At 41.5% G+C, this 14,098-nt stretch overlaps 1 pseudogene; it reads right to left on the bottom strand.

Moving 5' to 3' along the window:
• Positions 1–1,007: 1,007 nt before the first annotated feature.
• Positions 1,008–12,241, bottom strand: LOC140699897 (cyclin-dependent kinase 16-like; annotated as a pseudogene).
• Positions 12,242–14,098: the final 1,857 nt, after the last annotated feature.

Raw genomic sequence — 14,098 nt, 5'->3', positions numbered from 1 at the left:
TGTCTTAAAACCATGTGAATCTCTTTAACCCCTTTAGGTTGTAGTTGTATTATATATTACATCTGTACACATTAAAAAACCTGCAGATAGTGTTATTATTTTTTCTGGTTTCAACCATCAACTGCATTTTTAAGAACTTAAGAGAATAGCCTATTATATATACCATGACAATTACCATTTCTCTTGCTTACTATCCCTAAGATACTATTATTTTCTGGTATCATTTCCCTTCAATCTGAACTTCCTTTAGCAATTCCTTTACAGCAAATCTGCTGGCAACAAATTCTCTTAGTTTTCCTTCATCTGAGAACACTTTCATTTCGCCTTCATGCCTAGGGTCTTTTTTACTAAATATAGATTTTCAAGCTGACAGTTCTGTTCTTTCAGCAACTGAAAAATATCATGCCTCTTCCTTCTGTAGTTTCTGGTTAGTCATTCAAATTGTTCTTCTCTTACAGGTAATATGCCATTTTTTCTGATTGATTTCAGTTTTTTATGTTATATCTTGAATTATATTTTTTCAGTACTGAACTTCTGCTGTCCTTCTGGGACTCTGATGGCAGGGATGTTATGCCTTTTGTTATTTTCTCACAGGTTCCTCTGGCTGTGTTAATTTGTCTTAAATATCTTTTTCCAGGTTAAATAATTTCTATTGATCTATTTTCAGTTTCACTGACAATTTCATCTGTTATGCACTTTATGCTTTTGAACTCATTTAGTGAGTTTTATACTTCAGTTATTAAATTTTTCAGTTCAAATATTTCCTTTTGATTTTCTTTTTAATTTAAGGAGTGATGAGAGCTTTGTTAGCACTCAGCAGACTGGCCAATGGGTGGGCTGACAGGCCAATGGTCAGGTGTATGCACAGGCAGCAGGGGACACATGGGAAGGTGAGCATGCGTCAGGCAGGTAGGCAGGCAGCAAGCAGGAAGGATGCAGCTGGGGGCTGCCCTGTGAGGGGTGTGGCATCCCTCCAGCTGCTGCCTGCTGGGGCCTCAGTCTGTGGCTTAGAACTCGGTGCCCATCACCCAGAAAGCTGGCCTGCCTTAGGCAGGCATTGATGAAGACTGAAGCCTGGCCTCCTTTTGTAGCTGGACCTCCTTTAGTGCAAATATGGAAGTAGTGTCAGGAAGTTTGTGGATCCGCTTCCACAGACTGAGCAAGAAAAGAAGTTTCATGGCATCCTCTGCGGAGATCCAATTGCGAACTTCAAGCTGCAGCAGCTTGGTGAGGAGGTCAGCCCCGCCACTGTCAAGTCTACAGCAAGGACAAGGGGACTGGGGATAGCAGTATGTCTTGAACTCTTCACTGGACAGGATGCCTGGCCACGTCTCCTCAGTTGGGGCTCCCAAGACGCGGAAGATGAGGTGCAGCTGTTCCTCCACCGTGGAGCCCAGGAAGAGGGGCTGGCCCGTGGCCATCTCAAAGAAGATGCAGCCCACACCCGACATGCCAATCTGAGAGGAGTAGTCCGTGGACCCGAGCAGGATGTTGGGGGCCGGTACACAGCATTACAACCTAATTGGAGTAGGTCCTCATTGGAACTGACTCGGACCGGGCCAGGCCGAAGTCGGCCAGCTTGAGCTCTCCTCTCTCGTTGATGAGCAGGTTCTGGGGCTTGAAGTCTCGGTGTAGCACCTTCTGCCGGTGGCAGCAGCCCAGGCCACGGATCAGCTGGAACAGGAAGAGTTTTGCATTGTGCATGTTGATGACGTTCCCACAGCCATCCAGGTACTGCGTCAGGTCCTTGTCCAGGTAGTCAAAAGACAAGTGTGAGCGACCTCTCTGAGGATAATGTCGTGTAGTGGGATGATGCTGGCGTGTTTGAGTTCCTTGAGCAGGGACGCTTCCCACATGGCGGTGCAGGGCGCCCCCTCTTTGTGTTCAGTCTGATCTCCCTGGGCGCCACAAGGTTGTCTGTGAGCTTGCTTTTGCCTTTGCAGACGGTGGCATATGTACCCTGTCCGAGCTTGTCCAACTTGATGTAGGTCTCCAGTTTCCCAAAGTCGATCTCAGGCAGGCTGACATGGCGGAGGTGGCAGCCGAGGGGCTTGTCAAAGACGGGGATATTGGGGTCAACTTCTCAAGGGAGCCAGCGGGCAGCCGGATGGGGGCTGCTAGTGATGGGCGCTTGTTGACGTCCTCCGTGGAGATCTTGCACGGGGGTGCGGGTGTGAGGAGGTGAAGGGGGTGAGGGGTGGGGGGTTGCACATGCGCACCCTCCCTGGTGCCTGCCCCTCACGCGAGGGCGCGGCGGAAGCCTGCCCCCTCTCCCCGCCGACCGCACCTTCCAGTCCCCGTGTACAACCTTTGGTGCGGAGCTGGGCGGGCCGCGTCCAGAGCGGGGCTCCCCAGGGGCAGCTCGTGTGGGGGCCTCTCCCCGGTCACCGCCGCCGCCGCTCTCACCCAGGCCAGTCTGTTCAGGGGCACCACTGGTCCTGTCTACACCTCGGCCCCCTCGGAGTGTCACTGACAGCCGCCTTTTGATCTTCTTCAGCGGATCCGCGGCGCCCGGCGGGGGCGCGCGAGCCACCTCAGCGCCCCGGGGTCGGCAGGTCGGGCTGAGGCCGCGCGACCTCCTTCCCCTCCTGTTCGCCGCAGGCGCACGTCCCAGGGGTCTTAGGCGTGGCTGCCGGCCCGGGCCGCCGCCTGCTGAGGAGGAGGAGGAGGAGGAGGAGGCGGCGGCGTCCCGCTCAGCCGGCCCTGCGCTCGGCCGCTGCGGGCAGCGGCCCCGGGCTCCTCGGCGCCGGCTCGAGTCCGAGAGCTCCCGGCGGCGCGCGGTTCAGGGCCGACCGCTGGCGGAGATGCGGCGGACCCCCTTCTGATCCTTCTTTATACCTCATTTCTGAGTCCTCCAACCTATTAATTTTAGGAGTGCTTGCAATTTCTCGTTAGAATATTTTAAATAACTTACTATTTTAAAATCTTTGCCAGGTAATTCTAATAACTTTGTCATGTCAATGTTGATGTTTGTTGATCGTCTTTTCCCGTAAGAATTGAGAGTCTCCTGTTTCTTCATATGCTGAGGAATTTTGGACTGCTATATCATGCTTTCATACACGGAGGTTTTTTTTTTAATCCTTTGAATAAAGTTGGTATGTTTGTTTTGGCAAGAAATTTATGTGGTTAAATTCAGGCCACAGGTTTCAGCCCGTCTTCTTTGGCTCTGGGTTGAATGTCAATTCAATTTCAACGCTTTTGCAGAGCTATTCAGATCTGTCCCACAAGTGCACGTCCAGCGGCCGGCTGGGTCTGACCAGAAGTCTTTCTGATAATCAGGTTTAACAAGTCTTTATTATACTGATTAGTATCAGGTCCAGACATGCACACAAAGTTTGGGATTAAATTTTCTAAGATTATTTAAAAATTTACTGAGATTTCTTTCATGAGGTCTCCCCTCATCGTAACCTCCCCAGTACACTTCATGTCCCTGGAGTACTTCTTTCAGGTTCTGTATTCAGAAGAACAGGGCCGTAGTTATTCTGTGCTGCTTACTTTTGTGACCAAGAGGTGACAGGACCACAGGATAAAAAACAGGGTAACTTTACCAGAGATTTGGTGGTACTTTAAATTCTGGTCTTCTTTCCAGTTGTCCTGCTGTTACTCAGTTTGCAGAGTCTTCTAACAGCTGCTCTGTACATTCTGTCTCAGAGCTGCACTAAGTGGTACAGACAGGGTGGAACATGTTTTCTCCAGCTTACCTGAAACTGACTCCCAGAATTATTTATTTACTTTTTATTTCTGCATATTACCTGCACCCAATCTTGGCCTTCTAGTTTCTGAATACTTCTGGTCTTGACTCATTTTCCTTCTTCCCCATTCAATGCCTAATACTCAGTCACTGTGTTATTAAATGACATTAATTCCTTTTATTTTGTAACTGCTTTGCCTAGCCTCACTCCAAGTTCAAAGGGCAGACTCACTGAGATTTGGGGGAAATGCCTGGTAACTACTGTCCTGCGTTGGTTAATTAGAACATCAACAAGATTACAATGCAATATTTTATGATTTCCCATTGGCATGTTTCAGAGAAAACATTTTCAAGTTGAAGTAAATAATGGAAAGAAGTACTCGCTAACAAATTAATTACCTGTTAGTTTATCACTAGAGTGACTGGCAAGCTAGAAAATAAATTTATTACTTTTTATCTTAAGCTGAAGTAGACAGAGAATTTCTGTGTGCAGCTCCTTACACGTGGTGTTCAAGGATGACAAGTTCCCTATGTAGAAGCCCTGGAAAATTCTCTGAAAATGTTCCATCACAGTTTCCACTAGCTAGTTCTGCTCGTGGCCCTCAGAGCCAGCTACACACAAAGAAGGGAAATGTGAATAAACTTCCTCTTTCCTCTCTCTTCCGCCTCTTCAGAATTTCTATCTCCAATTCCTACAAACATCTCAATTCTAACAAGCCCTTCTCTTGAGCCTACTTCCTGCTAGATTTATTTAATTATATTCCACTTCATTTCTGGATGTAAAACAGACTATTATTTCCTCAGCTTCTTTTCCCTCACTGCTAATCTTCTTGAAAGATTGACATACTCTTCCCAGAAGAGAACTGGAATGATGTCAAAGGAATGAAATATTACATTGGTTCTCGAAGTGTGGTCCCTATACCAGTAGCAATACAGCACCTAGTAACTTGTTATAAAGGCAAGTTCCTGAGTCCCACCTATAGAATCAGAAACTCTTCAGGTGCAGTCCCACAATCTGTGTTTTAACAAGTCCCCTAGGTGATACTGATGTATGCAAAATTTGGGAACCATTGTAAATAGAGAGTTAATAATTGCCTGGTACTGGTAGAATGAAGGGGAAGGGTGTGGTCCGCATGTGAGTTGCTTGTCAAATTGTGAGGACTTATTGAATTGGTTATTCCATGCTTGAAATAAGTCTTGTCACTAGCACCCTGAGTGGCTGTGCGAAGTGCAGGAAGGGAAAGCAAAGTATAAATAGTGGGTGTGAAGGGCTGACAGCATCCAAAGTGTCTTTCATCTCTGCATTCTCCATCTGGTGGCCTGCAGAGTGTTCTCCCCAGCTACTGTGAACACTTTGGCAATTATTCCAAGGGGCATTTTTCTAATAAAAACCCACTCATTGTTCCTCCAGGGTTTTTTCTCCTTCAGTGGCCCTGGAAGCACTAGGCAAACACATTTTTAATGACCAGAATTCACAGATACGGTATTATCCTCCTCACCATGTATGAATTCAGTAATCCACTGAGACTTCTTGGCTGGCTTTTTACAGTCCTTAACGTCACATAAATTTTGATTCAGCCAAATAGGTTTCCTTAACATAATACAATTATTTCAGTATTGTAAGATAATCTTAAATCTGAATCATTATGTCTTGTGATGGACACAGAATTATATATTGTGCCATAATTTATAATTGAACAAAGTTGGTCCTTCTTAATAAAGCATTTTTTGATATCACTGAAATCATCAAGAGAAATAAGGAAATGGTGACTGGCTAAACAAAACTTCTATTGTAAGAAAAAATCTTTCTTCAGAGAGATATTGAGCAAGTGGAATATATGTTCATGACAGTACTGAAATTGACCCCAGCGATCCTACATTGGCGTTTCCATCTAAACATCATGAAAATACAGGATATAAAAGTGTGTGTGTGTGTGTGTGTGTGTGTGTGTGTGTGTATATACACGTATATATATACACACACACATATATAAATAAATACACTACAATTCACTATCAATAGAAACACCAACCCCTGGAAAACGCTCAATACTTTCTGGAAGTTTCCTCACTGTTATCAAACAAGAGATAAATTTATCTGAACATTAGAGTCAGGGAGAAATTTCTGTAGTTAGCTTGTAAGTATCTATGCACTGTGCACTGTTCCTCCCATTAGAGTAGCAGGAAGAGTTTTACAATGGGTAATTTTTTTTCACAAACATATGCTCACAACTCAAAAGTTGATTATAATTAACCCTCGAATAATGCAGGAGTTAGGGGCACTAATCCTCCTTGCCACCAAAAGTCTGTGTGTAACTCAGAGTTGGCCCTCCAAATACCTGGTTCCTCCACATATGTGGTCCCCCTTTGGTAGACTCAAGCAACCTCAGGTCATTTGGTAATGTAGTATTTAATACTGAAAAAAATCCCTGAATAAGTGGACTCATGCAGTTAAAATCCACAGTGTTCAAGGACTGACTGAATACTGCTTTGTTTTAGAAGATTGTCTTTATAAATAACAAGCTTTGATTTCAGTTTTTGTAAGTACTTTATATTTTTAGAAAAATTATGTATTTGCTCATAATTTATATTAACATTTTCAGCTTGTTTTATCCTTTATTTTTTCCATTTCTCTTTTTTGGGGGCTGTGATTTACCTTTACTGAAAAGACACAGTTGGTAAGTTTAAAGTTTGATGGGTTTGACAAATGTATACACCTATGTAACCACCACCTTAATTAAGACACACAGCATTTCTACAACAAAAACTGTTCGCCTCTCTCTTTTCCCAGTTACTGCCTTGCACCCAGAGAGAAAAACCGCTGTTCTGGTTTTCATTATCATATATTAATCTTGTCTGTTTTCAAATTTTATATAACTGGAATTATGTAATACATACTCTTTGTGTCTAGCTTGTTTAACTCTGCACTTTTTGAGATTCCTCTATGTTATTGTATGTGTCAGTAGTTGATTTCACTTTATTACTAAGTAGCAATTAATTTCCATGACTAATGATTTTACCCACCCTTTCATATATATTTTGACATTCATTTATTTTCTATGTTGAAGTGTTGACAGAAAAATATCCCCCATCTCTTTACTGGGCTGAGTGGTTTCTTACTGAATTATCAGTGTTTTTATATGTTTTGGATATAAGTTCTTTATCAGATATGTGTTTTGGAAATATTCTCATGAAATCTCTGGCTTATCTTTATTTTCTTAAGAATTATTTGAAACAGGCTTAAAACAACAACGATTTATTACTTCTCTATTCTGTGGTTTTAAAATGTTGGTGATTTTCCTCCTGGTCTTGCCTAGGGTCACTTCTGTGGCTTGAATGGAAATGAAACACCCAAAACAACCTACTCAATGTACCTAGAAGTTGACGCCATCACCGTGTGTGCTCCAAGGAGGCCTCTCCTCTTCTAGAAAGCTAGTGTGAATTTCTGCAAAACTTGGAGGCCTCAAGATCCTAAGAGAGTGAAAGCAGAAGGTGTGATGCTTCTTAAGTCCCAGTATCAGAAGAAATGTAATATTAGTTGTGTTGCATTCCATATTTACTCCTTTTATGATTCCTTCTTCATTCATGGTATTTCAAGTTTCCTTCTGGTGTCATTTCCCTTCTGCCTGAAGAACTTCTTTTGGGAATTTTTAAGAGCAGCTCTATTGGCAACAAAATTACTTAGTTTTCATTCATCTGAGAATGTCTTGTTTCACCTTTATTCTGGAAGGACAGCCTTGCTGGATGTAGAAATCTGGAGTAATATATATTTTTTCTTTCATTGCTTTAAAAGTGTGCCACTTCCTTCTGGGTTCCGTAGTTTCAATTGAGATAGCTACTGTTCCTCCTTGTAATTAGTTTACCTTTTCTCTTTTACTACTTTTGAGAGTTTCCCTTTATCTGTAGTTCTCAGAACTTTATTTCTGTTGTGTCTTGATATGTATTTCTGTTTGGGGTCCACACAGCTCCTTGTACCTATAAATTTATGTCTATTATTTCTTTGAAAACTATTTCAGTCCCACATTTTTCCCTTTTCCTTTTGGGACTCTGCTGATACAAATGTTAAATTTTTTGTTATTTTTCTACAGGTGGTTCCCTGTGATTCTATTAACTTCTTTCAGTCTATTTTCTCTCTGTTGTTCAGTTTGGGTTATTTTCACTGTTCTGTTCTGTCTTCAAGTTCCATTATTTGCCCTGAGATAGTAATTCTGAATATTGATCATTGGCCTCTCTGGTGGCTTTTTTATTTTGGTTAGTGTATTTTTCAGTTCTATAATTTCTATTTGGTTTTTTATATCCTCCATTTCTTTGCTTAGTTTTTCTATGATAGATTAGAAAATCACTATTTATGTTAATTGATTCAGGAAAGATCATCAGGAGATGCTAAAATTAGTGGATAAATGCTTGAGGAAACAGGGTTTATACATAGTGTCAGAGTTTTGCCCCAGAAAACAATGATTAATTACTTATTAATTGATAAAATACTTACACATATCAGTTAATAAATAAAAATACTTATTAATTAACTTTAAATTGGAGTAACCTCGCTGACATCTTAGCCAAGTGATAAAATTTAACATCATCAGTCAGAGACACATGAATATCATTGGTCTTTGTTATGCTGCACTGAAAAGACCACAGGTTGACTTCTCTAGTATTCTGGCCAAAAATGCATATGCTGAATCTGATCATACAAAAATATAAAACAAACCTAAATCAAAGGAAATTATATGGGATGAATGACCAGAACTCTAAAGATGTTAAGATCATAAAAGCTAATTAAATATTAGGGAAATCATTCCTAATTAAAGGTAACTAAAACATACGACAAATAGATCAATATATGATCCTGAATTGGATCCTGGAATGGAAACAGAAGGATGAAAAGAGAAGCCCATTTTGTTTGTTTTATTTGCTTTGTTTAATTGTTTTGTTTTTGCTATAAAGATCAAGGCTGGGAAATCAGAAAATCTGAATGGGTCTGGATTAGATGGTGGTATTGTATGAATACTAAAAATGTCTTGATGTTAATGGCTGTGCTGTAATAGGGGAGTGTGTTAGTCTCCTGGTACTGTCATAATTTTCTGTCAAAATATTACAAAAATATTACAAATTTTTAAACAATAAAATTTTTTTTCAGAGGAAATGCTTCATTTTATTTCCACTCACAATTCCCCAAAAAGGGTCAGTCCCTGCCCCCCCTCACCTTGATGCGGCCCCTCCTCCAACACCTTCACAAAACACTGACTTCCTCCCAGAGCTAAAATGAACACCCAGTCATCAATTACGGCTGTTCTCCACCCCGCCCACCTCCCCATCTGCCTGTATATCCACCTGCTCTGCGAACTTGCCCACCTTTTGGCTCCATCCCCCAAATGTAGTTCCCCAAGGTCACCTGGCTTGTTTGGCTTACATTCTATGGGCACCATTCTTAGAACTTTTCTTGGCTTAGTCCCCAGATGATTCCCCTGTCCTCCTATGCATCGTCATTCTGCAGAGCTTCCTGGCCTCATTTCCTGTTTGGGAGACTAAGTTTCCAAGCTCTCCCCTGTTCCCCAGGTTTCCTGTGGGGCTCTGTTCCTCAGCTGTTACATATGGATGTACATGTTGACTGAGGCCAAACATGCCTCGGTTCTGGGGAGAGAAGAGGGGAGCCAATTAAGAATGGACAGGAGAGGAGACAAGGATCAAAGGGGAGAGAGAAAGGAGGGGTGGGAGGAGGGAGGGAGGGGTTTGACGGGAAGCTGGATGCATGGGGATGACAGCGGGATGGACCCTCCCACCTCAGCCCCAGAAAGACAAGGGAGCCAGAGCAGAAGACCAGGGCCCCCTACCGCACAAAGCCCCTGCCTGGCTAGCTGTTCCGAGTCCCCTTGCTTCAAGCCTTGTACACTTAGATGAGCAGCCCCTTGACATACTGGATTTCCCTCTCCGCCTACTCAGCCGTCTCCCTCAGCTCCTGGTTCCGCGCCTCCAGCCCCTGGCACCCGCCGTCCAGGGCCTCGCCCTCTGGGCGCTTCCTCGGCAGGTACCTCAGAGCCGCTGATTTGTTCTGGTCCCTCTCCTTTTGCTCGTGGTCCCCGTGGGCGGTGGCACTGTGTGCCCTGTAGGACTTATATTAGAGAGCCACGGATGGCTATGAGGAGACTAAGCCCAGTATCAAAAAGGCAAATTGAGAGAGGAGGTAGTTTGGACAAGGGTTATGGCCGTGGAAATGGAGGGAAGTAAGTGAACTGGAGATTAGTGATGCATCAGATGCGGAGGCAAAGTAGAGAGAGATGTTCAGATGACTCTCAGCTTTGTGGCTGGGTGACTAGTTTCCAGTTTCCAGTAATCAGGATCACTGAATATTTAGGGGAAGAAAATTGAGTTTATTTTTAGATTTTCATGTGATCCAAGATGCTTCTTGGAAATGTTGACAAAGTAGTTGCCTGTGTGGATATGAAGGGAAAACAAAGGCTTATAATGGAAACAAGGGCTTCAGCCTGGGCAGTGAAGACTGAGGAGGTCGGCAGAGGGGTGGAAGGAAATCCAGGACAGAGGGTATAGTACTGTCATCAAAGGGGACAGTATTAGGAGGCAAGCCTAAGAGTGAGAGGCATGGCGGTGTTTGAGGACAGAGGCAAAGATTTAAAGATTAGATTTAGAGTAGAAATAGAATGAACATTGTAGAAACTGAATTAAGGAACTGGTGAAAGTCTGGCCCAGCACAGTGTTTTCACCTGTATCCCTTAGAGCACTGGGTCCTTGGGAGTGTTACTGACATGTTCTCTCTCTGTCTCTGTCTCTGTCTTTCTCTTTTTCTGTCTCTCACACACAAACATGTTTCATGATGGAGATAGTATGGGGATCACTGTTAAGATGAAACAGTTTGTCAACGATATAACTTCTAAGAGTGTTTGTCTAGCACCATGAGTCTCAAGGTGGACAGCCCATGCAGCAGTACTTACCGACTCTCAGGGATCTAAGTCCGCGTTCTCTGGAACAGCACAGGAGAGACACCTGCTGGGTGTCATTAACAGACTGGGCCACAGAACTGTGCATCTGTCCCTCTCAACATCCTCCCCTCCCTCTCCACCCCTGCTCCCTAACCCCCTCCCTGGGAAAGGTACAGTTTTTCTCAGGCATTGAAATATCAGGGTTCAGTGTCAGGTGCTGTGAGTTTAGGGCAGTGGAGGTCAAAATACTTGGTGAAACCAGAGATGACAGCCAGGAATCTGGATCCATTCCAGCCAGTGTTTGGGTGAATAGCGTGTCTGGGTGTTGGGTGGGATGAATCTTTGCTAACCAGTGAAAGCCTCCAACTTAGCAGCAGGGCTCTAGTTCATTTACAGGCAAACAGGAAACCCTGAGAAAAGGATGTTCTGGAAGAAACCTTCTGCAGGGGTGGGTGTGGGACAGGGTGAACAGAAAAGAAAGAAAATAACCAAAAGATAGCCCCTGTCCTGGAGACTGAAATGATTTAAACTTAGAAGGTATGTGCCTGGGATTTGAAGATGGAAGGTTTGTTATTTAAATGTTTAGAACTTGGAAGTTCCTTTGTGTTGGTAATCAATGTGTTAGCGTGTAGCTACTTTGCACATAGCTTTGGCCATAAGGAAAAATGAACCTATTTCAATAAGTAACTCTCATCACCACTGGTATGGCAGTGAGATCACCAACATCCTCTTCATAGAGGGTTATATACAGTTTTAAAAAGCAGAGGAAGAAGATCACTATAGAAGGTTTAAGCAAACAAGAGTGGTATTATGTGCAAATGGATATTTTGTGATGTGGGTTTTGCTGGAATCTGAAGCCCAGCATTTATCTTGCAATCTCCAGTGCCTAGTTTAATGCCTGGTAAACAGTCAGCTTTTGATTGAGTGGGTGGATGAATAAATAATCCCTAAAATTCATTTTTTTAAAAGAAGAACCAGGGGAGAACACATGAGATTATATTAACTTTGAAGGTCAAAGCCAAAAGTATCGAGATGACCTCTAAGTTGTGGTATGAATTTGTAGCACTAGTTTAACATAGCTGATAGTTGCTGATAAGATTGAGAAATTGGAGTTTTTAACAGGTAGAAAATTACTGACTTTTGCTTGATACCATATGTTTTGGAAGGAAAAAACCAAGATGTCATGCAAGAAGAAACAGCTGGTCTTGCTGTAGCAATGAATAGCAGAATATTGCAGATTTGATTAACATAAAGTTTTAGTTCTAATTTTTGTAACTTCCTACACATACATATTCCTGCATAAGACATGAATGACATGTACACGAGAGCGTTGTGTTGAATGAATGTATAGATGAGTGAATTCACATGTAGCATTGCTGGACGCAGCCTTCTTATTTTTTTAATCTATCTATTTGTATCTTAGTGTTTGACATAACCAGTTCTGTCTCAAGCATGCATAGGTATCTATTTGGGTTTCAAATTACCTCATAAAGACCCTCATTTTACTCTAGGATGATGGTAAACAGTTGGCATTATCTGTATATCATTATGTCAGCAATATTTCTTATTTTGATTGTCATGTCATTAACTTTCCTCGTCTTACCTGTCCCATCTCCAAGGATGGAGGCCTTCTTTTTTCCTATTCAATTACTGATTCAATTTTTCTGTCTTTAAAAACAATTAATGACTTCTAACTACATACAGTCATCTCTTGGTATCTGCAAGGGATTGCTACCAAAATCCCTAGAGGCTCAATCCCTTAAATAAAATTGTTCCTATTTTGCATATAACCCACACACATCCTCCTGTATACTTTAAATCACCTCTTGAGTATGTATAATTTCTAATACAACATAAATGCTATCGGAATTGTTACTGGAGCATAGAAAATTCAAGTTTGCTTTTTGGAACTTTATGGAATTTTTTGCCCTGAATATTTTGGACCTGTGTTTGGTTGAATCCACAAATGCAGACCCCATGGATACAGAGGGCAGGACTGTACCATGAATCATAATGGTCACTAGGACCACAGAGATACACAGGACATAGCCCTTCTCTCCAAAAAGCTCCAGTCAGTAGAAGAAGTAGACATACATGTGTAGCACCAGTAAGACATTGTAGTAAGTACAGAACAGAACAAATATAAGGTTCTGTGTTATCATGGACAGAGACTTGTTATAATGAGGATCAAGGTGGGCAAGGCAGGCTTTTTAGTGTAGGTTATACTGAAGCCAAATCATCTCCTTTACTTCTCTGTATCCTTTTGTTGTATTACCTTCCAAAAGCCAAATGGATCAAGCCCTCAGAAGATCTATTGGTCTGTCATTAAATCTTCTTTTCCTGCTGAGAGAAGCTTCCTTTGAGGAGCTAGTCTTTGCTAAGTAATCCCATTAACAGAAAAGCCTGCATTTCAAATCAGTCAGTGAATAGAAAACACAAAATAGCTTTGTTAGAAATCTCTCAGGTTCTATCATTTACAACACAACAGTTTATGGCTGAGCTGCCTTTATGTTCAAACAACAGAAAATGTTGAAGGGATTTTGACTTCTGGGGACTAAACTCAAAGGCAAGATATGGTGGTCTACTGACTTCTTAATACACTTAGAAAGTGTAGAAAGTATTTTGAAACATCTTTGTGAATTATAGAGATAAGACTGCAAATAAAAATCATCTAAATTCTGTATTAAGAATAAAATTTGTGTTGTTTGAAACGTATAAAATATTCTGCTTTAGGTTAAAATGCAGAGGATCCTCTCCTGTAAAGAACCAAACTTAGGACAACAAATTTTTAGCTTGTGTTTTAAAGGGTGAAATAGGACAGTTAAAAATAAAAGAAGCCTGGAGCCATTTTTGTGTTGAAAGAATTTTTGACAGAATCAAAATCTTTTATTTTTGTTCCATGACTTAATAATTAAATTGTACTTTTCCCAAAACAAAGAGGCAGAAAGAATGATTGCAATAGTTAAATATTTTTTTTCTTTAAAAATGTTATAACACCTTTAGGATCAAATTACTTTCAAATTTAACTTGATTAATTTCTGAGAGGAATACCAATTTAAAATGAAAGTCTTGCATTCCAGAGAGCATTATAAACAGCTAAAAACAAGGGAGGAAAACTGTACTGTTTTATAGCATGCTGAAATAAATTAAAATATATATTATTTATATGGGAACATCACTAATAGCCAATAGCATTTGGAAGATTTGGAGATGATCTGGTCAGCATTAAACATATTTAAACATTTTAAAATGCATCATGAATTAAGTCAAATTTTACCTCAAACAGATGATAAAAATATCAAGATATATAGAATTTTCCTGTATTTAAGATCATGATTATCTAACAACCACTTGGCTTTTGTTTTTCCACAGAGCACAATGAGATGAACTGGAAATAATGGAAAAGCATGGCCAGTCCTCCAAAGACAAGGAAAATGCCAGTTTTCTGGACAAACCTGAGCAGTGAGCA

This window comes from Vicugna pacos, chromosome 11 (genome assembly GCF_048564905.1).
Source record: "Vicugna pacos chromosome 11, VicPac4, whole genome shotgun sequence".
In the NCBI taxonomy this organism is placed as follows: Eukaryota; Metazoa; Chordata; class Mammalia; order Artiodactyla; family Camelidae; genus Vicugna; species Vicugna pacos.
This window is presented reverse-complemented; position numbering and strand designations above follow the sequence as displayed.